This window comes from Anolis sagrei, chromosome X (genome assembly GCF_037176765.1).
Source record: "Anolis sagrei isolate rAnoSag1 chromosome X, rAnoSag1.mat, whole genome shotgun sequence".
Lineage (NCBI taxonomy): Eukaryota > Metazoa > Chordata > Lepidosauria > Squamata > Dactyloidae > Anolis > Anolis sagrei.
In genome coordinates, this window is record NC_090034.1 from 28,661,852 (window position 1) to 28,688,832 (window position 26,981).

General features: G+C 44.2%; 1 protein-coding gene across 1 annotated transcript in view; it reads left to right on the forward strand.

Annotated features, from left to right (window-relative positions):
- NRTN (neurturin) overlaps window positions 1-26,981 on the forward strand; it is a 37,213-nt gene that overhangs the window by 3,182 nt on the left and 7,050 nt on the right. The window lies entirely within an intron of this gene.

Below are 26,981 nucleotides of genomic sequence, written 5' to 3' on the forward strand. Positions count from 1 at the left end.
GATTGACTTTGCAGCTGCATGGCTACTCAATAATATCAAATTTGCTTTAAACAGACAAGGGTTCTTTTTCCACCCTGCACATAATTCCACAGGGAAATATACACCCCACTTGCATCAGTACCTCTAGGCAGAGACCCTCCCTGATTGACTTTGCAGCTTCATGGCTCCTCAATTGTATTCAAGATTGCTCATTGCAACATTCACATTTGCTTCAAACAGACAAGTGTTCTTTCTCCCACCCTGGACATTATTCCACAGATATATATACACTCCACTTGATTCACTACCTCTATACAGAGACCCTCACTGATTGACTTTGCAGCTTCATGGCTACTCAATGCTAATGAAGCTTGCTCATTGCAACATCCACGCTTGCTTCACACAGACAAGGGTTCTTTTCCCACCCTGGACATCATTCCACAGGGAAATATACACCCCACGTGCATCACTAGTTCTATCCAGAGATCCTCCCTGATTGACTTTGCAGCTTCATGGCTCCTCAATTGTATTCAAGATTGCTCATTGCAACATTCACATTTGCTTCAAACAGACAAGTGTTCTTTCTCCCACCCTGGACATTATTCCACAGATATATATACACTCCACTTGATTCACTACCTCTATACAGAGACCCTCACTGATTGACTTTGCAGCTTCATGGCTACTCAATGCTAATGAAGCTTGCTCATTGCAACATCCACGCTTGCTTCACACAGACAAGGGTTCTTTTCCCACCCTGGACATCATTCCACAGGGAAATATACACCCCACGTGCATCACTAGTTCTATCCAGAGATCCTCCCTGATTGACTTTGCAGCTTCATGGCTCCTCAGTGCTATTCAAGATTGCTCATTGCAATGGACGGGGGGTTCTTTCTCCCTCTCTGGACATTATTCCACAGATACACACACACACACACTCTACTTGCCTCACCTCCAATAGAACCTCTGAAGATGCCATTTAGTCACATATGCAGGGGGAAAGTCAGGAGAGAATGCTACTGGAGCATAGCCATATAGCCTGCAAAACTCACAGCCACCCAGACAGAAAGAAATGGCCTTTTTCATTTAGGAGGGATTTCCCTGGACTTTGAGGAAGCTTGGAGTGGAGGTATGGGTTCACATCTCAGCATCTCAATGGGGCTCAGTCTCCAAAGGAAGCACCAGGTGCTCCTGAGTGGATGTGTCACATAAAGTTTTACTGTGTTGCAATCTCAAGTGCTTTCTGGAAAGGCAACAGAGATCCGGGGGAAAAAAAAGAAGATCTCCCCATATAAGGAGCCGAAAGAGTCCCGTTAGAGTAAAGGAGGAGGTTTGCTGTGGCTCTGTGTGGGTTTGGAGACCTCAAGGATGCACTGCAATGCAACCCAAGAGCATTCCTCACTTCCAAGGAGGAGACTTGTTGCTGTTTCTCTCTGTCTGCACCAAAACATCCTCCCCTGTCTCTCTCTCTCTCTGAGCTCAATGGATTAATATCTTAACCCAGTGCCAAAGAAACAGCCTGGACTTATTATGCAAATGGAAGGGTTCACATCTTTTTTTGTTTTGCGGGTTTTGAGGTCTGGCAATGGCAGATGTATGGAAAGACACAGAGCTTTTTTCCACATGTCGGGTTGCTCTCATCTGCTCCGGGATTTAGTCTGAACATAAATCAGATACATACCAACCAACTGGCAAATGCCCAGACTGACAGAAATGGTTTTCAGGGTCATATTAGGAGTATTCAAGGGATTTGGGCAGGAAAAGAAGTGAAAGATAATCATCTTTATTATTATTACTAGCTTGGGTACTCTTGTGTTGCCTGTGTTATTTGAAAAAGTCAATTTTTAATTGTACAAAATGCATAAGGTTGTGGGTGAACTACAACTCCCAACATGCCAGGTTAACCCCGAAAAACTCCATCAGTATTTCAAGTTTTTTATGTGGGGCAAGTTTGCACTAGATCCATCATTGGTGAGGTTCAGTGTGCTCTCTGGATGAAGGGTAAACTACAGCTCCCACTATGGTGACTCAAATCCCTCCAGTAGGTTGAGCTAGTCATGGGGGTTCTGTGTGCCAAATTTGGTCCAGGTCCATCATCAGAAGAGGTCACAATTTCTCTGGTTGTGGGTGAACAACAACTCCAAGGAAGGAAAGTCAGTTCCCCCCAAACCCCTCCAGTAATCAAATTTCGGCATATCAGGTGTGCATGCCTAGCTTAGTCCAGAACCATCGGTGTTTGGGTTCACAGTGCTCTCTGGATGTAGGTGAACTACAACCCCCCCCCCCCCCAAATCAAGGTGAATCCACCGCCACAAGACCTCCAGTATTTTTTGCTGGTCATAGGGGCTGTGTGTGCCAAATTTGGTCCAATTCCATCTTTGGTGGAGTTCAGAGTGCTCACTGATTGCAGGTGAACTATAAATCCCAGTACCTACAACTCCAAAATGTCCAGGCCAATTCCCCTCAAAACCCACCAGTATTCAAATTGGGGCATATTGAATATACATGCCAAGTTTGGTCCAGATCAGTCCTTGTTTGAGTTTATGGTGCCCCCTGGAAGTAGATGAACTACAACTCCTATAAATCCCTCCAAATCCCTCCAGTATTTTGGCTGGTCATGGGGGCTTTGTGAGCCAAGTTAGTTCCAGGTCCATCCTTGGTGGAGTTCAGAGTGCTCTTAGATTCCAGGTGAACTATACAACCCAGGACCTACAACTCCTATATATCACGACGAATTCTCCCAAAACCTCTCTTGTATGTTCAGTTGCTAATCAACTCCTCTGTTTGCTGTGTGCCATAGAAAAGAATAGGAAAGAGTTAAGGGAGAGCCAGTGGGCAGGGTCATGCAAATTCCACAGCAACTGAGAGAGTCAGAAACACTGGGATGTCAGTGGTGGAGGAAACACAGAACACCTAGGGTGAAATGGTCCCCGTATAAAAGCCTTCACTTGGGTGGTGGGCGGAATGGTGTTGTGGTGGACATTGGCAGGATTCTTTGATATGTTTATGGAATTCTGTATAACCTACAATGTCACTGGAGGAAGGGCTATTGGTGTCTTCTGAGTAGTGGGAGCTATAACTCTTTGTGGAGACAGGAGCTTGTCTGTGTAAGTGGACACCCCAGTCTCACACACACATACATATTTTTATTTTTATTATGTGTATAGATTACTATTCACAACTAATGAGTCCTAGAAGCTGGTAGCATAAAGACAGGGACCTCACCAAAAGATCTTTTAGCTCTATAGGGCCCATAGATGTGGTCCTTCAAATATCCTAGATTCATGATATATGGGACTTTATCCCTATATATCATCTTTGTTGGGCAAGACCTTAAACGCTCAGTTCAATCTATAAAAAAAGAAACAATTGCAATTATACACAAGGAGGAAGCTTTGCATGGTAACAGATTATTTGGCAGCAGGTCCCTTCAACTCTCTTTGGTTGGAGGCTTTGAAACTGGAGTTAGAGGCCCAGCTAGATGGCCTTTAGGGTCCCTTTCCGGCAATCTGATGAAAGGCTTTGGATGAAAGGGTTCAAAGAGACCGTGGTGTGGATGATGGGCCTGTAATGGAGCAATGCAGAATGGCACATGGGGTCAGCAATTATAAGATGGTTCGGATGATCAGACAGACAGATAGAATAGATAGATGGAATAGGGAGAAGAGAAAAGAAGGATGACTAAATTGATAGAATAGTGGATGGGTGGATGGATGGATAGATAGATAGATAGATAGATAGATATGGATAGGATGGATAGGATGGATGGATAAATAGATAGAATGGCAGATGGATGGAAAGATGGATGGATAGATAAATAAAATGGTAGATAGATGGATAGAATGGTAGATGGATGGATGGATGAACAGATAAAATGGTGGACGGATGGATAAATAGATAGAATGGTAGGTAGGTAGGTTGGAAGTTAGGTAGGCAGACAGCAACAACTTGGGAACACCTGGAGATGTCACAAGGATTAGAATTTTGCAACAATTATGATTAACATTTCCACCCAACCAAATGTGGAATCTTGGACCTATGGCTTTTAACAACATTTAAACCAGCTTTACATTGGACTTTTTCCTTGCACTTTATAACAACAATTGATTTTGGGAGGCTGGTGGTTCAAAATGGTAAAGAGTGAGGGTTTCCTCTTCTTTTTCTTCTTCTCCCCTTCCCTTTCGCTGCTGGAGAAATAAACCGCTTCCTTTGGGCTCCCTCCTGTACTTGCATTTTATCCTCCACCTGATGGTCGTAAAGGCTTCAAGATACTTTATCTTTTTTCAAGTTGGAAGGAGGGGGGAAAGAAAAAGGGACACTTTGGAATGTGCCCCCCTTTCCTCCAAGGAACGCAGGCATGTTGAACAGGGCCAATTCTCTCCTCTTCCTTTCTCAGTCGGGAAGTTTTTAGCAGCATCAGCATTGGGACAACAGCGAAGAAAAGATGGGGAAATGCCAGCATTTTGCGTATCAGGCTCAAGCGAAGCAGAGAAAATAAGGCAATACAACCTAAGTGTGAAGCAGATAAAGTTAAACAACAGAAGAGAGCAGAAAGCAAATGCATACTCTGAGCCATACCTCCTTCATACTTGATGCTTTCAATTCTGATTTGAGATTTGTTCGGAGTGGATTTGCCCTTGCCTTCCTCTGAGGCCAAGAGAGTGTGGCCTTCGGGGTTTCCAGAGTTAGGGTGCCAATCTAGTCCCAGGAGCCCTTTTGTGTTTATTCTGCATTACTGAACTTAACCGGGACTTCTTAACCAGATTTATTTATTTATTGTGTCAGAAGAGAATACAGTTATAACGTATAATAAAACCACAAGCAAAGTTAAGAACTTGGCTTTGCACTAGATTTCTTATCACCAGAAGCTGGGCACTAGTGCTTCTGATGTTGCTGTGAGAAGGTCCTCCATTGTGCATGTGGCAGGGCTCAGGCTGCATTGTTGTAAGTAGTCTGTGGTTTGCTCTTCTCCACACTCGCATGTCGCAGCCTCCACTTTGCAGCCCTATTTCTTAACATTGGCTCTGCACCTCGTGGTGTCAGAGTACAGCCTATTCAGTGCCTTCCAATTCGTCCAGTCTTCTGTGTGCACTGGAGGGAGTTTCTAATCTGGTATCAGCCATTAATTGAGGTTTGGGTGGTGCAGTACCAGCTAATCAGTATAATTTCTCCAGTTGTGTAGGGCGTGGACATCCTGTGATAAAGCGGTATGTCTCATTAAGGGCCATATCCACAGTTTTAGCGTGGTGAGATGTATTCCACACTGGCCGTGCATATTCAGCAGCAGAGTAGCAAAGCACAAGGGCAGATGTCTTCACTGTGTCCGGTTGTGATCCCCAGGTTGTGCCAGTCAGATTTCGTGTGATATTATTCCGAGCACCCACTTTTTCCTTGATAGTCAAGGTGTGCTTTTTATAAGTCAGAGCACAGTCCAGAGAAACTCCCGGGTATTTTAGTGTGCTGCAGTGCTCCAGAGCTTGAGATGCTTGTCTGTTCTTAAGGTGAAAAGCACATGTTTGCATTTTAGATGGATTAGGAATCAGCTGGTTTTCCCTGTAATTGGCAGTAAGAGCACCTAAAGCTTTAGAGAGCCTCTGTTCAACCATTTTAAAGTTCCCTGCTTGAGCGGTGATGGCACAATCATCAGTGTAGATGAAACTTTCTGTCCCATCTGGCAGTGGCTACTCATTTCTGTAAATGTTGAACATTGATGGAGCAAGCACATGCCCCTGAAGCAGGCCATTCTTTCTGTCTTGAATAAATAAGACAGGCTCATTCTACATTATCTTCTTGACCAGATAAGTCACAAACTAGACTTAAATGGCTCTTCTTGATTAGATACATCATTTATTCTGCATTAAACAGTCCTGCCTAGATAAGACAGATTCGTTCGGCATTAGCTGGACTTCACTGGGTCTCCTTGATCAGGAGAGTCTGATTTCTTCCACATTGCCTGGATTTCTTGATCAGGAAAGTCCAGTTTGTTCCACACTGCCTGGACTTATTGATCAGGAAAGTTTGGTTCATTCCGCATTGCCTAAACTTCTTGAGCAAAAACGTCACGTGTATTCCGCATTAACCCTTCTTGATCAGATATGTCAAGTTTGCTCTGCATTGTCCAGGGTTTTTGCATCCAGTTGTAACTCAACAAACCAATCTCTTATTAGAGAGAAAGGAAGGGAAGATTGACCAAAGAAATTCAGCCCTTTTCGGCCAATCAAAGGAGAAAGCAGCTGCTTGAAGCCAAGGCCAAGTGGCACAAAACCCATCGGAGAAGCCACCCAAAAGCCAAGAAATCACTTGCCTGGTTGACCTCTGAAGTAAAGGAAGGAAAGAGGGTCAACACATTCTGGTTTGTGGCCACCCACATTTGGTTGCAATGGTAAAGATACTACTGCGGAGATGCTATTCGACGAATCATGCCAGATGAAGGAGCTGGGATTTAGTCTCTCTCGGTCTTCTCTCTCTCTCTCTCTTTCTCTCTCTCTCTCTCTCTCTCTTTCAGCACTTTGGAGCATTCCAGCACAGATGCTCTCAGTCAGGAAAAGGCCGCTTCGTCTGCTCAGCATCTCATTCCCCAGTTTCTCAGTTTCACAAGTGGTTCCACATGTGGAGAAGCCTTTTCCCAGGCTCCCATTTATGCATAGAGCCTCAGGCTTCGAAGGGACCCCCAAAGGCCATCTAGTCCAACCACATTCTGCCATTAAAAGAATAATTGACCAAAGGGATCCCAAAGGCCATCTAGTCCAACCCCATTCCACCATTGAAAGAATAATTGACCAACAGGATCCCCAAAGGTCATCTAGTCTAACCCCATTCTGTCGTTAAAAGGATAACTGACCAAAGGGACCCTCAAGAGCCATATAGTCCAACCTTATTCCATCATTAAAAGAATCACAGAGTCATCAGCTTCTAACCGCTGTGAGTCGCCTTCGGGCTGAGAACAGCGGTATATAAGTAAGGTAAATAAATAAATAAATAAATAAATAAGGGTCCCCAAAGGTCATCTAATCTTATCCCATTTTGTCAGATAGAACTAAATGCCCTTTGGAGGTCCCTTTCAACTCTTGTGATTCCATTAACCTTATTAGTCTCAGTGTCCCTTTGCTTGAGAAGTGGAGATTATCCAGGCTTGTGCAATCTTCCACTGGGATAACGGAAAGTATTTCAAACATCTTCCTTCCTTCCTTCCCTTTCCCTCTGACCATCTCCAGCTGGGACAGATGGATGGATAGAAAGGGCTGCCTTCTATTTTCCTTTTCCTTTTGGCTGGGAAAACTGCTTCAATGCATGCGTGCGCCTGTCTTAAATAGAGAGGCAAACCATATCCAAACAGATCCAAACAAAGTTCCTCCTAATGATCCCAGTCAATAACTTCCGAGCTCTTCCTTTCAGTCAATATCTTTTTCTTACTTGTATCCAAACAATGTTCTTCTTCTCTGACTTGAACCCAGCTTTCTTCCTTTCAGCCCATTCTCTTTCTTGAATCCAAACAATGTTCTTCCTAATGTTTTGGTGAACGTCTTATTGGAATCTGACGGTTTTCTCTCTGGTCTTTTGGAGCGATAGAAAGGAAGTTGACTCCATCTTCTCTATTGCTTGAAGATGGCTGTCTGCTTTCTCCATCCTCTCCAAGCTAAAAGAGGAGGCAGGTAAACAACTCCGACTGGGACGCTTCGTCACCTTTGGGTGTTTCCGCATTGAGCGCTAATTGCTTTTGGCAACCGGTGCGGAAGAAAGCGGAACAACCAACCCAATCTGTGACTCAAAGGAATGGCTTCCCTTGCATTGGGCCTCCCTACCCGTTGGCATGGCAGGAGAAATAAGGTAAATATAGGTTGCTGTGAGTTTTACGGGCTGTCTGGCCATGTTCCAGAAACATTCTCACCTGATGTTTCACCCACATCTATGGCAGGCATCCTCAGAGGTTGTGAGGTCTGTTGGAAATTAGGCAAATGAGGATTAGATATCTGTGGAACGTCCAGGGTGGGAGAAAGAACTCTTGTCTGTTTGAGGCAAGTGTGAATGTTGCAATTAGCATTGAGTAGCCATGAAGCTGCAAAGTCAATCAGTGAGGGCATCTACATATAAGTAGTGAAGCAAGTGGAGTGTATATATCCCTGTAGAATGATGTCCAGGGTGGGAGAAAGAACCCTTGTCTGTTTGAAGCAAGCTTGATTAGCATGAGTAGCCATGAAGTTGCAAAGTCAATCAGTGATATTATCTGCACAGCAGTAGTGAAGTAAGTTGAGTGTATATATACCTGTGGGATGATGTCTAGGGTAGAAGAAAGAACCCTTGTCTGTTTCAAGTAAGTGTGGATGTTGCAATGAGCAAGCTTGAATAGCATTGAGTAGCCATGAAGCTTCAAAGCCAATCGCTGAGGATCTTTGCATAGAGGGCCCCCAGTGGCGCAGTGGGTTAAAGCACCAAGCTGCTGAGCTTGTTGATCGAAAGGTCGCAGGTTCGATTCCGGGGAGCGGCGTGAGCTTCCGCTGTCAGTCCTAGCTTCTGCCAACCTAGCAGTTCGAAAACATGCAAATGTGAGTAGATCAATAGGTACCGCTCCGGCGGGAAGGTAACGGCGCTCCATGCAGTCATGCCGGCCACATGACCTTGGAGGTGTCTACGGACAACGCTGGCTCTTCGGCTTAGAAATGGAGATGAGCACCACACCCCAGAGTCAGACATGACTGGACTTAATGTCAGGGGACTACCTTTACCTTTACCTAGTGAAGCAAATATGTGTGTATGTGTGTGTGTGTGTGTAATGTTAGTTTGTTGTTTTAACATAACTCAAATACCACTGGATGAATTGACACCAGATTTGGACACAATACACCTATCAGGCCAACAAGTGACTATCGCTCATAAAAACACTGAAAAACACATCAGAAGGGACTTAAAAAGCCAAAAGCAAAAGCAAAATGACGCTACAGTGTATGCACAAAAACGGCTTCCGCTGGCAAACAAAACACACTATAGTATCTACACTCTCTTCCATACTACAGCTCCCAGCATCCCCTAGACCAGGCCTTTTAGGAGAGGAGGATGATCCAAATGCACTGCTTCCAAGCTAAACTTTCTTCTCCTGGGATTTCCTTGAGAGCATCCCAATCCCTGCATATTTCAAATTTCCTATTCCTGGACTGCAACTCTCAGCAATCCTCCAGATAGATAGATTAGACAGAGATAAATAGGTAGGTAGATGGATCAGGAGGACTGCTGGGAGTTGCAGTCCAAGAATAGGTAGAGATTAGAAAGGGGAGAAAGAGGAAGGTAAAGAAAGGGGGGGGGGGTGGAAGGGAAGAAGAGAAGGAAGGAAGGAAGGAAGGAAGGAAGGAAGGAAGGAGGCAGGGAAGAAAGAAAAGAAAGAAGATAAAGAGGGAGGGAAGGTTGGTCACAGCAATGCGTGGCGGGTACAGCTAGTGTATCTATGTATGTATGTATGTATGTATGTATGTATCTATCTATCTATCTATCTATCTATCTATCTATCCCTGTGGAATAATGTCCAGGGTGGGAGAAAGAACCCTTTTCTGTGTAAAGCAAGTATGCATGTTGGGCGAGTGGGCTTATTAAAAAAAGAACTTCCTCATAAATGTACAGCAGAGTAACTTATCAGCAGCAATGTGACCCAGCACCAATAGTCCAAAGTAATAAAAAGAACAAAAATCCTCCCACCTCTGCAGGGATCTAGCATATACCATGCACAGGAGCACCACACAGTAGCTTTTTGCACACAGCAGCCGTCACACACGATGGCCTTCAACCTGGGGCTTCTCTCACCTAAGCTTCTCACACACGAGGCCTACTCACACCAAGGCCTACGAACACTGAGGTTTACCTCACACTGAGTCAAATTAACACTGGAGCCTTCTCATACTGAGGCCTCTCTCAGATTGAAGCCTTTCTCCTACTGAGGCAAACTAATACTGAGGCCTCTTCACAGACTGAGGCCTCTTCATACTGAGGCCTACTAACACACCAAGGCCCTTCTCCCACAGAAACCTATCACAAACTGAGGGCTACCTCAGACTGAAGGCTACTAAGCTACAGGCACACCTGCTTATATAGAACTACAGCTTTTGTTGAGTCATTGCACCCATTTAACCCTTTCAGTGCTTAACTCACATTTTTTTGTAATTAAAAATACCTAGTTAATTTTTAATATTTCTGACACATATTGCAATGAGCAAGCTTGAATAGCATTGAGTGGCCACAAAGTTTGCAAAGTTAATCAATAAGGGCCTCTGAATGGAGGTAATGAAGCAAGTGGTGTGTGTGTGTGTGTGTGTATACACACACACACACACACACACCTAGGAATGCCTAGGGTAGAGAAAGAACTTTTGTATGTTTGAGGCAAGCGTGAATGTTGCAATTGGCTGCCTTGGTTAGCATTGAAAGGCCTTGCAGCTTCAAAGCCTGGCTGCTTCCTGCCTGGGAGAATCTTTTGTTGGGAGGTGTTAGCTGGCCTTGATTGATTCTTGTCTGGAATTCCCCTTTTTCTGAGTGTTCCTCTTTCTTTACTGTCCTGATTTTAGAGTTTTTAAATACTGGTAGCCAGATTGTGTTCATTTTCATTGTTTCCTCCTAACTGTTGAAATTGCCAACATGCTTCTTGTGGGTTTCAATGGCTTCTCTGTATAGTCTGACATGTTGGTTGTTAGAGTGGTCCAGCATTTCTGTGTTCTCAAATAATATGCTGTGTCCAGGTTGGTTCATCAGGTGCTCTGCTATGGCTGACTTCTCTGGCTGGATTAGTTTGCAGTGCTTTTCATGTTCCTTGAATTGTGTCTGGGTAATGCTGCTGCGCTTGGTGGTCCCAGTGTAGACTTGTCCACAGCTGCATGGTATACGGTAGACCCCTGCAGAGGAGGGAGGATCCCTCTTGTCCTTTGCTGAACATAGCATTTGTTGGATTTTCTTGGTGGGTCTGGAGATAGTTTGGAGGTTGTGTCTCTTCATCAGCTTTCCTATGCGGTCCGTAGTTCCCCTGATGTCTGGTAAGAACACTTTTCCTCTGGGTGGATCTTTGTCTTTACTCTCGTGGCTTGTTCTTGGTCTTGCAGCTCCTCAGATATCTATGGTGAAGTATCCATTAGCCTTTAGAGCCCAGTTTAGGTGTTTCAGTTCACCTTGTAGGAGGAGATTCTTTTTGCACAGTCTGCCAGGGCTTTAATTGTGCTTCTTTTTTGACTTGGGTGATGGTTGGATTTTTTATGTAGGTATCTATTTATCTCTGTGTGTAGGTTTTATGTAATTTGTGTGGCCCAATTGTTGATTAAATAGGCACACATTCTAAATGGAGAAACACCCTATATGTGAGAAATTATAAGTCAAAGATCGGACTGGATCAGGCATTTTTAGAGTATTATCGAAGGTCCAACGTTTTGACCTGGAAACAGCAGGGTTTGGGACAGTTTCAAACTCTCAACTCTCAATCTGATTTTGGGCCCGTTCAGGGTGCCTTACGTTCAAATGCCAACCCTGTTGTATAATTCCTAGTGTGTCAGCTTCGCACCCCATTGAAGGCTTGTCTTTGCAAGCCTTGCTCTGATGCATCATCCCGTGTTGGTGCCCCCAGGGATCATGGATTTGCATGAATTAAAGACAAATTGGCTGCCTTTGAATGATCTTTGTGTACATCCCAAGATGCAGAATTAGATTTCCCCAGGCTGTCAGAATCATTACTTTTTTGACTATAGCGTTCTGTGCCTTCATTTCACTGTGGTAGTCCCAAGTCGACCCAACCAGAAGATTAAATCCGAAGCTGAGAGAACATGACTCACCCAATGGATTTCCAGTCGAGCAGGGATTCGAACCCAGGTTTCCAGAGTCTCTCTCTTTCTCTATCTCTATCTCATTCTCTCTATATATTTATACTCGTGTGTGTGTGTGTGTGTGTGTGTGTGTGTATATATATATATATATATTTCCAGGCAGGATAGGTGTGTGATTTTTAGTTTTCCTTACAATCATGCCCTCCCTAAATATGTTGTGCACTGGACTGATTGTCTCAGAGGCAAACCAGAAAAATAAAACCATACAATGCAGAGTGTTTATCAGTTATCAGCAGAGTGTAACTGCATCGTTACACTCTGGATGCTACTCATTGTTTAATAGGCATGTGCAAAAGAATCGGAAAGCGTCATAAGTTGGATCAGTTTCGTATTTTTTTTTCATGTCAGGAGCGACTTGAGGAACTGCAAGTCGCTTCTGGTGTGAGAGAATTGGCTGTCTGCAAGGACATTGGTCAGGGGACACCCGGATGTTTTACCATCCTGTGGGAGGCTTCTGTCATGTCCCCACATGGGAAGCTGGAGCTGACAGACAGGAGCTCACCCCACTCCCCAGATTCAAACCGCCAACCTTTCAGTCAGCAGTCCTGCCAGCACAAAGGTTTCATATGATTCATACTTACGACATGAAATCCAATGCACATGCGCCAGTCCACACCAAAAATCAAGAAAATTGAAACTTACCCCATACTTTTCCATTTTAGTTTTGCAAATCTTAGAAGGCTTTCAAAGTCAGTTTCATATTCAGAGCAAGGAAGCAAAGCTCAAAAAGCAAACCCAAAAAAGGTTGCCTTGGTGCATCTTCCACCCATTTAACAAGTTCCATAAAATCACTACTTTCAAAGTAAGAACTACATAATTAAACAGGAAATAATTCTTTCAAACTAGGATCATATTTTCTTGATTATTAAAAATGTTGTTTATAAAAACCTTGAAAATTCCCCAAAACTCCATGGATAAGTGAAACGTTCTGATATTTGGTGGGCTAAGAGTAGCAAATGTGTTCTATCATTGTTGCAAGTTTCACCCCAATAGCTGTAAAAATGAGGGAGAAATGAGCCCCTGAAGTTTCCCCAATTATAGTAATTATGCGCACGTGCAATTAAAATAACAAAATAGTAACGGAATTTCATTACTCTCATTACAGTCATGAATTTTTCACTAACTATGCTTTAGAAACACTTTAGAAACGAAACGCCAGTAACCCCACCCCGCAGTTTTGTAATGACTTTTGAACCATTTTTGAAATGGATTGTGCATCTCTACTGTTTAAGAAAACTCTCTGATTCAGTTTTCATGCAAACTCACAGGAGCCTTTAAATCTTGATATGTTGCTCTATGTACAAAATATACACACACAGATCAGGATCCCCTGATCTCCTATCAGTTGATGACATATACAATGATATACTCAATCAGCAACAGACGTACAGCAAGAGATTTCGCATGGCAAGAAACTCATCATCAGTCAGGGACAAAAGTGTATGCTGCAACCCTCGTCATGAATGTTTTTAAATTGTTTTAAATTGTTTTTAAATTGTGTTAGATTTTAGCCTGTTCTTGTAAGCCGCTCCGAGCCCCAGGGGAGTGGTGGCATATAAGTTTGAATAATAAATAAATGTCACATGGCCATGACGCAGCTTACTCAGCATGTCCCTTAAGTTATACATCACCAACCACTTAATCATTCAGCAGGTATGTGTACTTACTTAGGCAACCCCTCGTTGTGCGAGTAGTGTCCTGGTGGTGGATACGTAGGTGACTTTGGAGTCCTATTCTTGACCTGCATTTTCTTCCACAGTGAGGACATTGGTTTCCAGGTGGAATGTGGTCCCTGTCAGCTTGATGCACCTCCTTCCTCTTGGCACATTTCTCCCTTTCACTCTCCATTCGTGCCTCTTTGAATTCTTCAGCACTGCTGGTCACAGCTGACCTCCAGCTAGAGCACTCAAGGGCCAGGGCTTCCCAGTTTTCGGTGTCTATGCCACAGATTTTAAGATTGGCTTTAAGATCATCTTTCAATTTCTTTTCCTGTCCACCAACATTCCATTTTTCGTTCTTGAGTTGGGAGTAGAGTACCCTGTTTCCTCGAAAATAAGACATACCCATAAAATAAGCCGTAGGAGGATTTCTAAGCGTTTGTGCAATATAAGCCATACCCCAAAAATATGACATAGTGATAGGCATGGCTATGCAGTGTACAAGGTCAGCTCCCCCCGTCAGGTCCCAGTCATTCTGTGCCTGCTGCAAGCAGAGGCATAGAGAGAGAAACAGAAAGTGAAGGTCTCTTCTGTTAAGTGAGGGGCAGGACGCTTTGTTTTAGGTATTGTGTGTCCTCAGGGGGAAGAAGTAAAGCTGTGGTTGCTCTTTTATTCAGCACTGTGTGTCTCTCTCCCCCAGCACCAACCAGCAACAGTCTATGGATCTCTCTCAGCCCCAACAAACACCAGTAAAGCTGCTGCTCCCCAGGACTGACCAGCAACAGTCTGTGGGTCTCTCTCACCCCACACAAATACCAGAGGATAGGGGAAAAGCTTCAGCAAGCAGTCTGCTAGTGAGCCCAGAGATATCATCCCATAAATGCAGATTGTTGTACCAGCTATATATATATAAATGTAATGTTTGTTTGTGGGACAGACATAATTCAAAAGCCACTGGACGAATTGAGACCAAATTTGGACACAATACACCTACTAACCCAAGGAGTGACCATCACTCAAAAAGTCACCAAAAAAACACTGAAAATAACTTTAAAATCCAAAAAAGTAGAAAATGACACAACGCATGTGCGCAAATGCATTCCATGGCCCGCCCGCTCCTGCGCAAGGACACAGCAAGTGCGAGAAGCACCACCGACCATTCTCTCTCTCCCAGCCAGAGCAGGAGCTAGGAACGAACAGCACAATGGTGGGTCCGGTGAGGGGGGAACCTCATCCACCACCAGGGATGGAAGGAAAGAAGTAGGGAAGGAAGGAGAGAAGGAAAGAAGGAAAGAGAGAAGGAAGGATGGAAGCAAAGAGCGAAGGAAGGAAGGAAAGGAAGAGGTAAAGGAAGAAAGGAGAGAAAGAAAAAGGGGGGAGCAAGGGGAAGGAAGGAAAGAGATAGAGAAGGAAGGAAAGAGATAGAGAAGGAAGGAAGTAGAGAAGGAAAGACAAAAATAGAAGGAAGGAAAGAGGGAGGGAGGGAAGGAAGGTGAGAAAGAAAAAAGGTGGGAAAGAGGGAGGGAAGATTGGCCACAGCAATGCATGGCGGGTAAAGCTAGTACTTAATAAAAAACAAGACATCCCCTGAAAATAAGCCATAGCGTGTCTTCTTGAGGAAAAACAAATACAAAACAGTGTCTTCAGGGAAATACGGTGTCTGCTTTGGGAGACTGTGATCTTTGGGCATTTGGGCAATATGGTATTCAGTCCATTGATGCCATTGGAGCATTACTTCAATGCTGGTGGTCTTTGCCTCTTCTTTCAGCATGCTGACATTTGTCCGCCTGTCTTCCCAAGAGATTTGCAGGATTTTTAGGAGGCAACGCTGATGGAATCGTTCCAGGACTTGAGTGTGACGTCTGTTGACAGTCCACGTTTTGCAGGCATATAACAGGGTTGGGAGGACAATAGCTTTATAAACAAGCACCTTGGTCTCCCAAAGGATGTCCCGATTCTTAAACACTCTCTGATTCACTTGGAAAAATGCTGTACTCACAGAGCTCAGGTGCAGTTGAATTTCAGTGTCAATGTTGACTTTTGTGAGTGTGACCACATGTCCATTAGAATTGTATTTTCCACCAGTTTTACATAATATGGTTATAGCCATTGCATTCCTGTCTAACAAAGCATTATCTGTCTAACATATATATCTGTGACTATATGACCCTAGAGGCCAAAAAGTGCCATTCTGGAGCAAGAGGATTATAAATAAAAAAGAGCATTCTACACTGGAGAATGAGTGCAATTTGAGCCCATTTGAACCGCGCTGGCTGGCTCAAAGCTATAGATTCCTGGGTGTTGTAGTTTCATCTAAGAAAGCCGCTTCGTTTTCTTGCAGTCTTTCCAGCCTCCGAGAAGGAGGATTTAAACACATTTTTGGCTCGAAACGATGGTTTTATCAAATCCATGGTTCACGGTCCTCAAAATATGTTGGGTTGCCTAAATGAGGCGGTCATAGGCAAAGGATGTGTGGGTTGTGCTTTCGTTCCCAGCAAAACATGAATAACAAGACAAAGCAACACGCCGCAGCCTAAACCCCAAACCCAAATAGACATAGTTCGCTTGCCAGACTCCGTTCACTCATCCCTTTAGGCATTACGAGCGTCGAAACAGATGCCATGTTGCTTTTAATTGTGGCTCGGCCTGCGTGCCTACGGGTCTAAATGGATATTATTATTATTGCTTTCCACAAATCTTTGGATTTGGAGACTGGGTTTCGAATCTCTGCCCCATTATGGAAATATAGTGGAGACACTGGGCGAGTCACGCTATCTCAGCCTCCAAGGACAGCAATGGCAAAATGTTGCAGCAAATCTCATGGAGGGAGCTGTCAAAACAAGGGGAAACAGCAAGCAAAAGGAGTCCTCCTCAGGCTGTTCAATGCGTTCTTCCTCCTTTCAGAAATATTTTTGGAATCGCCTCTGTAAACCTTGCGGTTTCTCGGCCTTGCTCTCTATTTCTCAGCGGTCTCATTTGAGCTCCGACGCTGTCAGCACTCCCCGCAATGACTTCCTGGCCTGTTTCTTTATCTGGATTTTTTAAAAAATGTGGAAGTTGAGGATTGCAAACCTTTCTAACGTCTCGCAGATGGAAAACACAAGGCAGTTGTGGCAACCAAAAAAGAGAGGAGGAGATAGGAGAAGATATTTAAAACTTCAACTAGCAACACTGGCGGAAATGGCCTCTACTATGCAACCTTTGAACACTTGGAGGTCTCTGTATTGTCAAAGTCTCTCATAACCAGAATCCCTGGGTTGCTGTGAGTTTTTCAGACTGTATGGCCATTTGCCAGACGAATTCTCTCCTAAAGTTTCACCTGCATCTATGGCTAATGGCATCTTCAGAGATTTTGTTGGCAGTGAGGCAATGGAGTGTATATACCCCCTGTAGAATAATGTCCAGGGTGGGAGAAAGAACCCTTGTCTATTAAAGCAAGTGTGAATGTTGCCATTAGCAAGTGTGAATAGCATTGAGTAGCCATGAAGCTGCAGAGTCAATCAGTGAGGGTATCTGTACAGAGGTAGTGAAGCAAGTGGAGTGTATATATAACCCTGTGGAATGATGTCCAGGGCGAGAGAAAGAATCTTTGTCTGTGGATGTTGCAATTAGCAAGCTTGATTAGCATTGAGTTGCCTTGCAGCTGCAAAGTTAATCAGTGAGGGTATCTGCATAGAGGTAGCTTAGCTGTTGTTGCCTAGAGGCGTCCTCTGTTTGGGTGGTGTTAACTAGTACTTGGTTTATTGTCTGGTGTTCCTCTGTTGCTGAGTGGTGTTCTTTATTTACTGTCATGATTCTGGTTTGTTTGTTTTTTTAATACTGGTAACCAGATGTTGTTCATTTTCATGGTTTCCTTCTTTCCGTTGAAATTGTCCACATTCTTCTTGTGGATTTCAATGGCTTCTCTGTGTAGTCTGACATGACGGTTGTCAGAGTGGTCTAGCATTTTTTTTCTCAAGTAATATTCTGTGTCCAGGTTGGTTCTACTTCACTGATTGAATTAGTCTGCAGTGCCTTTCGTTTTTTGATTCATGTCTGGGCTGTGCTGCTGCATTTGGGGGTCCCTATGTAGATTTGTGCACAGCTGCATGGTATACCATATACCAGGAGTTTACCAGCTAACACCTCCCAAACAGAGGGTGCCTCCAGGCAACAACAGCTAGGCTCCCTCTATACATAGACCCTCATTGATTGACTTTACAGCTTCATGGCTACTCAATGCTAATCAAGCTTGCTCATTGCAACTTCCACACTTGCTTCAAGGATTCTTTCTCCCTCCTGGGACATCATTCCTCAGGGATATATACACTCCACTTGCTTCACTACCTCTATGCAGAGACCCTCACTGATTGACTTGCAGCTGCAAGTCTACTCAGTGCTATTTGAGCTATGTCCAGGTTGGTTCATCAAGTGCTTTGCTATAGCAGACTTCTCTGGTTGAATCAGTGATTTTCGTGTTCTTTGATTCGCGGCTGTGTTTGGTGTTCCCTATATAGACTTGTCCACAGTTGCAATAGACTCCCGCAGTGTTGAGATCATCCCTCTTGTCCTTTGCTGAACATAGCATTTGTTTAATTTTCTTGGTGGATCTGTAGATGGTTTGTAGGTTGCGTTTCTTCATCAGCTTCCCTATTCGGTCAGTGGTTGAAGTATGGCAAGAACACTTTTCCTCTGAGTGGATCTTTGTCTTGACTCTCGTGGCTTGTTCTTGGTCTTGCAACTTTTCTGATGTCTGCCTTTGAATACATATTCATTGTCCTGTAGAGTCCATTTGGAGGCCTGTTTGTTCCCATTTGTGTCCAGAAAAAACCCCCAGATCAAAACTTGTTCTTTCCAGGTCCGGGAACTGCAAATCCTAAGGCGAAGGGGAGGCAGGTTCTCTTCTGCTCCAAACAACTGGGCTTTCTTTCTCTCTGGATGAGATTCAGCGCCTTTCCGAAAAGCAAACAATATCTACCTCCACCTTGGGATGAAAAGGAGGTGTTTGACAAAGAGTTGCCTGTCTTTTTATTTATTTTTTATCTGGATGAATATAAGACATGTTAAGGCCTGGCATGGAAATACCATCAGCCAAAGCCAATCCTCGATCTATAGAGTTATCTGAAGGACTCCCTTCCTTCTCTACCAGTGGTTCTCAACCTTTCCAAAGCTGTGACCCCTTAATACAGTTCCTCATGTTGTGGTGACCCCCAACCATAAAATTATTTTTGTTGTTACTTCATAACTAATTTTGCTACTGTTGTGAATCGTAATGTAAATATCTGATATGCAGGATGCATTTTGACTGGACCAACTTGGCCACAAATACCCGATATGCCCAAATTTGAATACTCGTGGGGTTGGGAGGGAGAGATTGATTTTGTCATTTGGGAGTTGTAGTTGGTGGGATTTATAGTTCACCTACAATCAAAAAGCAATCTGAACTCCACCAACAATGAAATCGAACCAAACTTGGCACACAGAATTCCCATGACCAACAGAAAATACTGGAAGGGTTTGGTGGGCATTGCCCTTGAGTTTTGGAGTTGTAATTCACCTACATCCAGAGAGTGCTGTGGACTTAAAGAATGATGGATCTGGACCAAACTTGGCACAAATGCCAAGTTTAATGGACAATGCCCATTATATTTGGTCAGTATGTCCAAATGTGAACACTGGTGGAGTTTGGGGAAAATAGACCTTGACATTTGGGAGTTGCAATTGTTGGGATTTATAGTTCACCTACAATCAAAGAGCACTCTGAACTCCACTAATGATAGAATTGGACCAAACTTCCCACACAGAACCCTATGATCAACAGAAAATGCTGTGTTATCTGATGGTCTTTGACGACCCCTCTAACACCCCCTCATGACCACCCCCCAGTACAGTTTAGAAGTCAGTCGGTACAGTGTATCATCATCATCATCATCATTTAATAACTTATTAATCGCCCTCCATCCGAGAATGCTCCAGGCGATTTACAGCTAAATTACAAAAGATAAAATACATACATACAAAAATTAAAAATCAACAGAGATCGAATGCTCTAGTAAAAAGCCAGGTCTTAAGTGCGAGAGTAAAAGGCCCTAAGTCACGCATGGCTCTCATGTAGGGCGGCAAGGAATTCCACAAGGCAGGGGCAGAAATAGAAAAAGCCCTGCGTCTGGTCCTTTCCAAGTGCACTTCTCTAGGACCCGGTATATGGAGTAAGTCACGTTGGGCTGGTCGTTGCGACCTCCGATGATGGGAGAAGGAGAGGCGGTCCCTAAGGTACGATGGACCCTGGCCGTAAAGAGATTTAAAGGTCAGAACTAGCATCTTATACAGGCCACGGTACTCAGTTGGAAGCCAATGTAAATGTTGCAGCACTGGTGTTATATGGCATTTCATGGACGTTCTTGTGAGTAACCTGGCTGCCGCATTTATTTATTTATTTATTTATTTAGTACACTTGTATACCGCTAATATCTCAGCCTAAGACGGCGACTCATTGCGGTTTACAACATTTAAAAACAACAATAATTCCGATTAAAAATATAAAAACACATACATATACAATACTCAGTATTGGGCCACCAATACAGACCAATGCATCTCTTAATTAAAATCATAATCCAATTTCGTTGTCTGTGATTGCCAGTCCTTGATCAAAAACTTCATCGCATCGGATTAGCCGAATGCTTGCTCAAACATCCATGTTTTCAGTTTTTTCCGAAATGCCATCAACGAGGTGACTGATCTTATCTCTATAGGGAGGGCATTCCAAAGCCGCGGGGCCACCACAGAAAAGGCCCTGTCTCTCGTTCCCGCGAGCCGCACCTGTGAAGCAGGCGGGATGGAGAGAAGGGCCTCTCCCGAAGATCTTAGGGTCCTGGTGGGCTGATAGGCCGAGATACGTTCGGATAGATATGTAGGGCCAGAACCGTTTAGGGCTTTAAAGGCCAAAGCCAGCACTTTGAATTGGGCCCGGTAGCTAATCGGTAGCCAGTGGAGCTGGTACAGCAGAGGAGTTGTATGCTCCCTGCGCCCTGCTCCTGTTAATACCATGGCTGCCGCCCGTTGGACTAGTTGGAGCTTCCGGGCCGTCTTCAAAGGCAACCCCACGTAGAGAGCGTTGCAGTAGTCAAGGCAGGATGTAACCAGAGCGTGGACTACCGTGGCCAAGTCAGACTTCCCAAGGTACAGTCGCAGTTGGCGCACGAGTCTTAACTGTGCGAATGCTCCCCTGGTCACCGCCGAAACCTGGGGATCCAGGCTCAGCGATGAGTCCAGGATCACACCCAAACTGCGAACCTGTGTCTTCAGGGGGAGTGCGACCCCGTCTAACACAGGCTGTAACCCTATACCCTGTTCGGCCCTGCGACTGACCAGGAGTACCTCTGTCTTGTCTGGATTCAATTTCAATTTGTTCGCCCCCATCCAGACCGTCACAGCGGCCAAGCACCGGTTCAGGACCTCGACAGCCTCCTTAGTAGCAGGTGGGAAGGAGTGACAGAGTTGGACGTCATCTGCGTACAGATGACACCGCACCCCGAAACTCCGGATGATCTCGCCCAGCGGCTTCATGTAGATGTTAAACAACATGGGGGACAGTATTGAACCCTGAGGAACCCCACAAAACAAAGGTTGTGGGGTAGAACAGGAGTCCCCCAGTAACACCTTCTGAGACCGGCCCTCGAGGAATGACCGGAGCCACTGCAGAGCAGTACCTCCGAGCCCCATTCCCGCGAGGCGTCCCAGAAGGATACCGTGGTCGACGGTATCGAAGGCCGCTGAGAGGTCGAGGAGCACCAACAGGGACACACTCCCCCTGTCGAGCTCCCGACGGAGATCATCCACTAAGGCGACCAAGGCTGTCTCGGTACCATGCCCCGGCCTAAAGCCAGACTGTGCCGGATCCAGATAATCCGTGTCTACCAAGAATGCCTGGAGTTGTGAGGCCACCACACGTTCCATGACTTTGCCCAAAAAGGGGAGATTGGAAACAGGCCGATAGTTAACCAATTGAGTGGGGTCCAGTGATGGTTTCTTCAACAGCGGTTTTATCACAGCTTGCTTTAAGCTGGCTGGAAATATGCCTTCCCGAAGGGAGGCATTAACCACCACCTTAACCCACTCGGCCAATCCCCCTCTGGCCTCCTTTAGAAGCCAGGATGGGCAGGGGTCTAGGATGCATGTGGTAGCTCTCATTCCTCCAAGCACCTTGTCCACATCCTCGGTTTGAACAATACCAAGCTTTCGGGTCGTAGACATCGGAAGACCCACATACAGGGCATTGCAATAGTCCAGCCTAGACGTGACCGTGGCATGGATCACAGTTGCCAGAGCCTCATCAGATAGGTAGGGTGCCAGTTGCCTCACTTGTCGTAGATGGAAAAAGGCCTGTTTGCTGGCAGCAGCGACCTGAGCTTCCATTGTCAGCTGTGAATCCAGGATGACACCTAAGCTCTTAACAGTGGTCGATGGAGATAGGGCGGCACCATCGAAGGTGGGTAATGGAGGAGTCAGACCTGCTGTGCAGCCATGCCAGAGAATCTCAGTCTTCGCCGGGTTCACCTTCAGTCTGCTAGCACGTAGCCAGTTTGACAGAGCTTCCAGACATAGGGTGAAATTGTCTGGAATTGATATTGGTCCAGTCTCCAGATGCAGAAGGAGTTGGGTATCGTCTGCATATTGGTAGCAGTGCAATTGTCAGTATCAGAAGTCAGTAGTGTCAGTTTGCTGCAGTGTGTAGTCAGTCTGTGTTGAGTCAATGTTCAGTAATGTATTAGACTGAAGAGCGTGTTAGTCTGTATGCAACAAAGAAGACACTGAAACAAAATGCTTTAGAGAACTTATTGTTTAAACTCGCAACCAATAAGAAATGTACCTGTATGCTGAATACATGAAGCTTGTAAGTAAATCAACTATGTTACTTTTAATGAAGACTACCTATTTTTGGTGTCTTGAGAGCATGATTTAAAAGCAATATATTTTATGGGAGAATGGATTTTTTTGGGCAACTGAAATAACACCTCTGAAGATCTGTTATAATTTGTGCACTGGCATATCTTTGCTCCTAACAGTTCAGAGAGATAACCTGGTATATCAGTCTAACAACTGAGAAGCCTAATTTGCCTTGCATGGATACTTGTGGATACCACTAAGGCGAAAATTCACTATTTAAGTCTTCTCAGGAAGATTATACTTTACAAAAGGTTGTAATTATTCCAAATAGTGTGAATGCCAATTAATCTCCAAACGGGTCATGCTTCCAAAAGGCTAGTCAAAGCCTTTCCAGGCGCTCTGTCTTTGAGGAGAGAACAACTGTTTCCATTTAGGAGCCAAAAGAGAAGGCCTGGTTTTGTTTTTATATCAGAGATATTTCAAACAACCCCCCTTCTCTCTTTTGGTTCGTAACTTTCTCTAAGCTTCCTAATCCGGCCCTTTTCCTAAACATCTTGACAATGTCTCTTTAGTCGACAGGCAGGAACACTCGAGGCCTTTTTAGTGCCATTTCTTCGGGGGGAAAGAGGGGTGTTTAAATGGAAAAAACAGGCCTTTCCCCTTCCCTTCCACCAGCCGCCAGATTTGGGCTGCCGTTTGGCTGCTTTCTGCCCTTCTTCGTGTTTTATGCATTGAAATAAAAACAGAACTGTGAGCAAAATCGTCCTGAGTTCGGAGAGGCTGCAGCGACAAGGATGGGGTGCTTTTCCTCCTTTGCTTGGGCCGCTTTGCCCAAACCGAGCAGCTGCTGTTATCACCTTCTGAATCTTGTCACAGAAAGAACCAGCTTCTTCTTTGTGAAAAGAAAAGAGAGTAGAGATGAATCCATATTTGGCAGTCTGCTCTGTCCCTAAATTGCTGTCGCCTCTCCAGGGAACTTGAAGCAAAGATCCAGCTCAGTTTGTTCTCACTTTTGGCTTTGTTAACAGTCACTCCGCCTTTCACCCGCTCAGTGTAGCTTAGTCAACATGTCCTCTTCCTCATCTTCCTTCCTTCCCTTTCCTCCATCACTTCTTTGCTTTTCCTTCTTTTTCAATCACCCCTTTTCCCTTTCTTCCTTTTCCTCCACCACTCATTTTCTTTTCCTTCCTTTCGTTTTCCTCATCACTTTGTTCGCTTCCTTTTTCCTCCATCACTCTCCTTCCTTCTGTCCTTCCTTCTCTTTTCCTCCATCATTCCTTTTATTTTCCTTCTTTCCTTCCCTTTTCCTCCATCATCCTTTTCTTTTCCTTCTTTCCTTCATACCTCTTTCTTCCATCACTCCTTTTCTCTTCCTTCCTTCCTTTTTCCTCCACTCTTTTTCTTTTCTTCCTTTTTTCCTCCATTACTCCTTTTCTCTCCCTTCCTTCCTTCCTTCCTTCCTTCCTTCCTTCCTTCCTCTGCCTTCCTTTTATTCCATCTTTTTTCTTCCCTTATTCTCCCCTCCTTTCTTCTTTCCTTCCTCAATTTTTTCTTCCATTCTTGTAGGTCCTTCTGTCCTTCCTTCCCTCCCTCATTCTTTCTGCTTTATTCATTCCATCTATCCATCCACCTTTTTCTCTTTTTTTCTTACCTTCTCTTCCCTTCTTCTTTATTCAGGCCTTCCTTCCATTCGTAGGGTTTTCTTCTCTCTTCTCCCATCCTTCCATCTCCTTCACTCATCCATCTTTTACTTTCTTCCTGTTTCCTTCCAACCTTCCTTACCGTCATCATTCTTTCTTCTTTCCATCCATCCATCTGTTTCTCTCTTTTATTTCTTCCCTTCTCTATCCTTTATTAATTCGCCCTTCAATTTTTGGAGTTCCTGCCTCTCTTCTCTCCTTCTTTCTGCGTCTTCCTTTCCATACATTCATCCTTTTCTCTTTTTTCATCCCTTCTCTTTCCTTTATCGGTTCTTCCATTCTTGTAGTTTGTCTCCTTTCTCTTCTTTTTTCGCTCCTTCCTTCCACCCATTTATCCTTTTCTCCTCTTTTCTCCCTTCCTTCCTTCGTCTTTTTAGTGACTGAAGGATATAAAGATGGCAGATTTTAAAAGGAGGGCAACCAGTCCAATCCAAACAGCGAATTTTATGGAAAAGACTTCCGGAAAGAAGCTTTGCACCATGCGGACATTCACATCACGTGACATTTCCCCTTGTCATCCCTTTTTCTTCTTAATTCCAGACATCCTCTAAGAATAGATCCGATTGAGACAGAAAGGCAGTGAAGTAAATGCTAGGAAAGTGTTAGTGATTTGGTTCCATTTTAACTATTGTTGACGAAGACAGGCATTGAGCCGTAAACAGCGAAATGAGAAAAGAAATTAACTGCGGCCTTGCTTTTGAGGAGTTCTCTGGGAGCGAATCCAAACCAGCTGATAACAACATCTGCACAAAATTGCTGGAGATATGATCAGAATAACACAATTACCCAAAGTGATTCTACTTGGAACAAGACACATTTCCTTGGTGAGGCTTCATAGATATGTCTCTGGAGAGAAAAGGAATCTATGATGGGCAATCCCAGTTAGTCCTTTTGTAGCAGTAAAAGCAGTTTGATCTTCTTCAGAGAAAAGGGGAATCTGAATCTGCAACCTGAGACTCTTGGCTTGAAAGAATCTCCAAATGTACCAGATCTGGGTTGAAACACCTTGCCTGTAACTTTTATTCAGCATTTACAAACCATACATTGACTTGGTACCAAGTCTCTCATGCATTCATCTCTCATGCATTCATCCTCACTCATCTTCATTCAGTGCCTCCTCCTGAAAAAAAAGTATATCAAAAAAGGATTACCACCTCACCTGCTTCATAAGAAATCTACGACAAAACAGGAGCTTTTTTGTCAAGTTCCAGGATCAGAGAAGCAGACTGCGAAAACAGGCAACCTGCCTCAGGGGAGCGTGCTTACTCCATCCATGTTTCACATTTATGCAAACAACCAGCCACTGCCAGAAGAGACAGAGAATTTAATATATGCTGATTATCATGTCATCATTGCTCAAGCAGGGAGCTTTGAATATATTTTTTTTTTTTGTATCAGGGGTGACTTGAGAAACTGCAAGTCAATTTTGGTGTGAGAGAATTGACCGTCTGCAAGGATGTTGCCCAGGGGATGCCCTGATGTTTGATGTTTTTTTACCATCCTATGGGAGGCTTCTCATATGACCCCACATGGGGAGCTAGAGCTAACAGATGGGTGCTCATCCCACTTCCCAGATTCGAACCACCAATCTTTCAGTCAGCAGTATCAGCCGGCACAAGGGTTTAAACCAGTGTTTCCAAACCTTCCGAATGCAGCGACCCCTTAATATAGTTCCTCATGTTGGGGTGACCCCCAACCATAAAATTATTTTTGTTGTTACTTCATAACTATAATTTTGCAGTGCTGCGGAATTCAAAGAGGTACCAATGAAAAGTGAAAGGGAGAAATGTGCTAGTCAAGGGAGAAGGCTAGTCAAGCCAATCCTGACTGGGACCGCCTTTCCATCTGGGAAAAGGGAAGGCAGAATTCTCTCACAGAGAAAAGAGTGACTACAGAATTAACATCACTCTTTGCATTTTAGGAAATCATCCAAAAGACTCTATGTGACTTCCATAATGGGTTGAATGGGAAGCATGGATGGAGCTGGCACAATGCATAGTTCTAGGTGATGATATAAATTCTTTGGGCCTTGATCAAGAATCTCAAATAATTATTATATAAGAATAAGAATAATATATTTTATTGATTGGCCCTTAGGCTATATCACAATACCAAACCAAACACCAAGGCTTGATATTTATTTATCATGTCAGAAGCAAATTGAGAATACAGTTATAATGCATAGAAAAACCACAAACAAAATTTAAAAACTTGGCATCATACTAAATGTCCTTTGACCAGTAGCTGGCCACTTGGAGTGCCTCTGGTGTTGCTATAAGGTCCTCCATTGTGCATGTGGCAGGGCTCAGACTGCATTGTAGTAAGTGGTCTGTGGTTTGTTCTCCTCCACACTCGCATGTCATGGACTCCACTTTGTAGCCCCATTTCTTATTTATTTATTTACTTCATTTATATACCGCTTTTCTCAGCCCTTAGGCGACTCAAAGCGGTTAACAACAGCAATTTCAATGCACACATTACAAAACAATTGAAGCATTTAAAAACAATAGCATAACAACAATTAAACATCAGTATAACAAATCATTCACGTCGCATCAATAGAATCAGAATCCAATCTCATTTCTTAAGGTTAGCTCTGCATCTCGTGGTGCTAGGGCGCAGTCTGTTCAGCACCTTTCAAGTTGCCCCATCTTCTGTGTGCCCAGGAGGGGGTTTCTCGTATGGAATCAGCCACTGATTGAGGTGCTGGGTTTTAGCCTGCCACTTTTGGACTCTCACTTGCTGCGCTGTTCCTGCTAGTGTCTCTATAGATCTTAGGAAGCTATTTCTTGATTTAAGGCATTGGCATGCTGGCTGATGTATTTAGCATGCGTACTCAGCAGCAGAATAGTAAAGTGCAAGGGTAGATGTCTTCACTGTTTCTGGTTGTGATCTCCAGGTTTTGCCAGCCAACTTTTGTATGATAT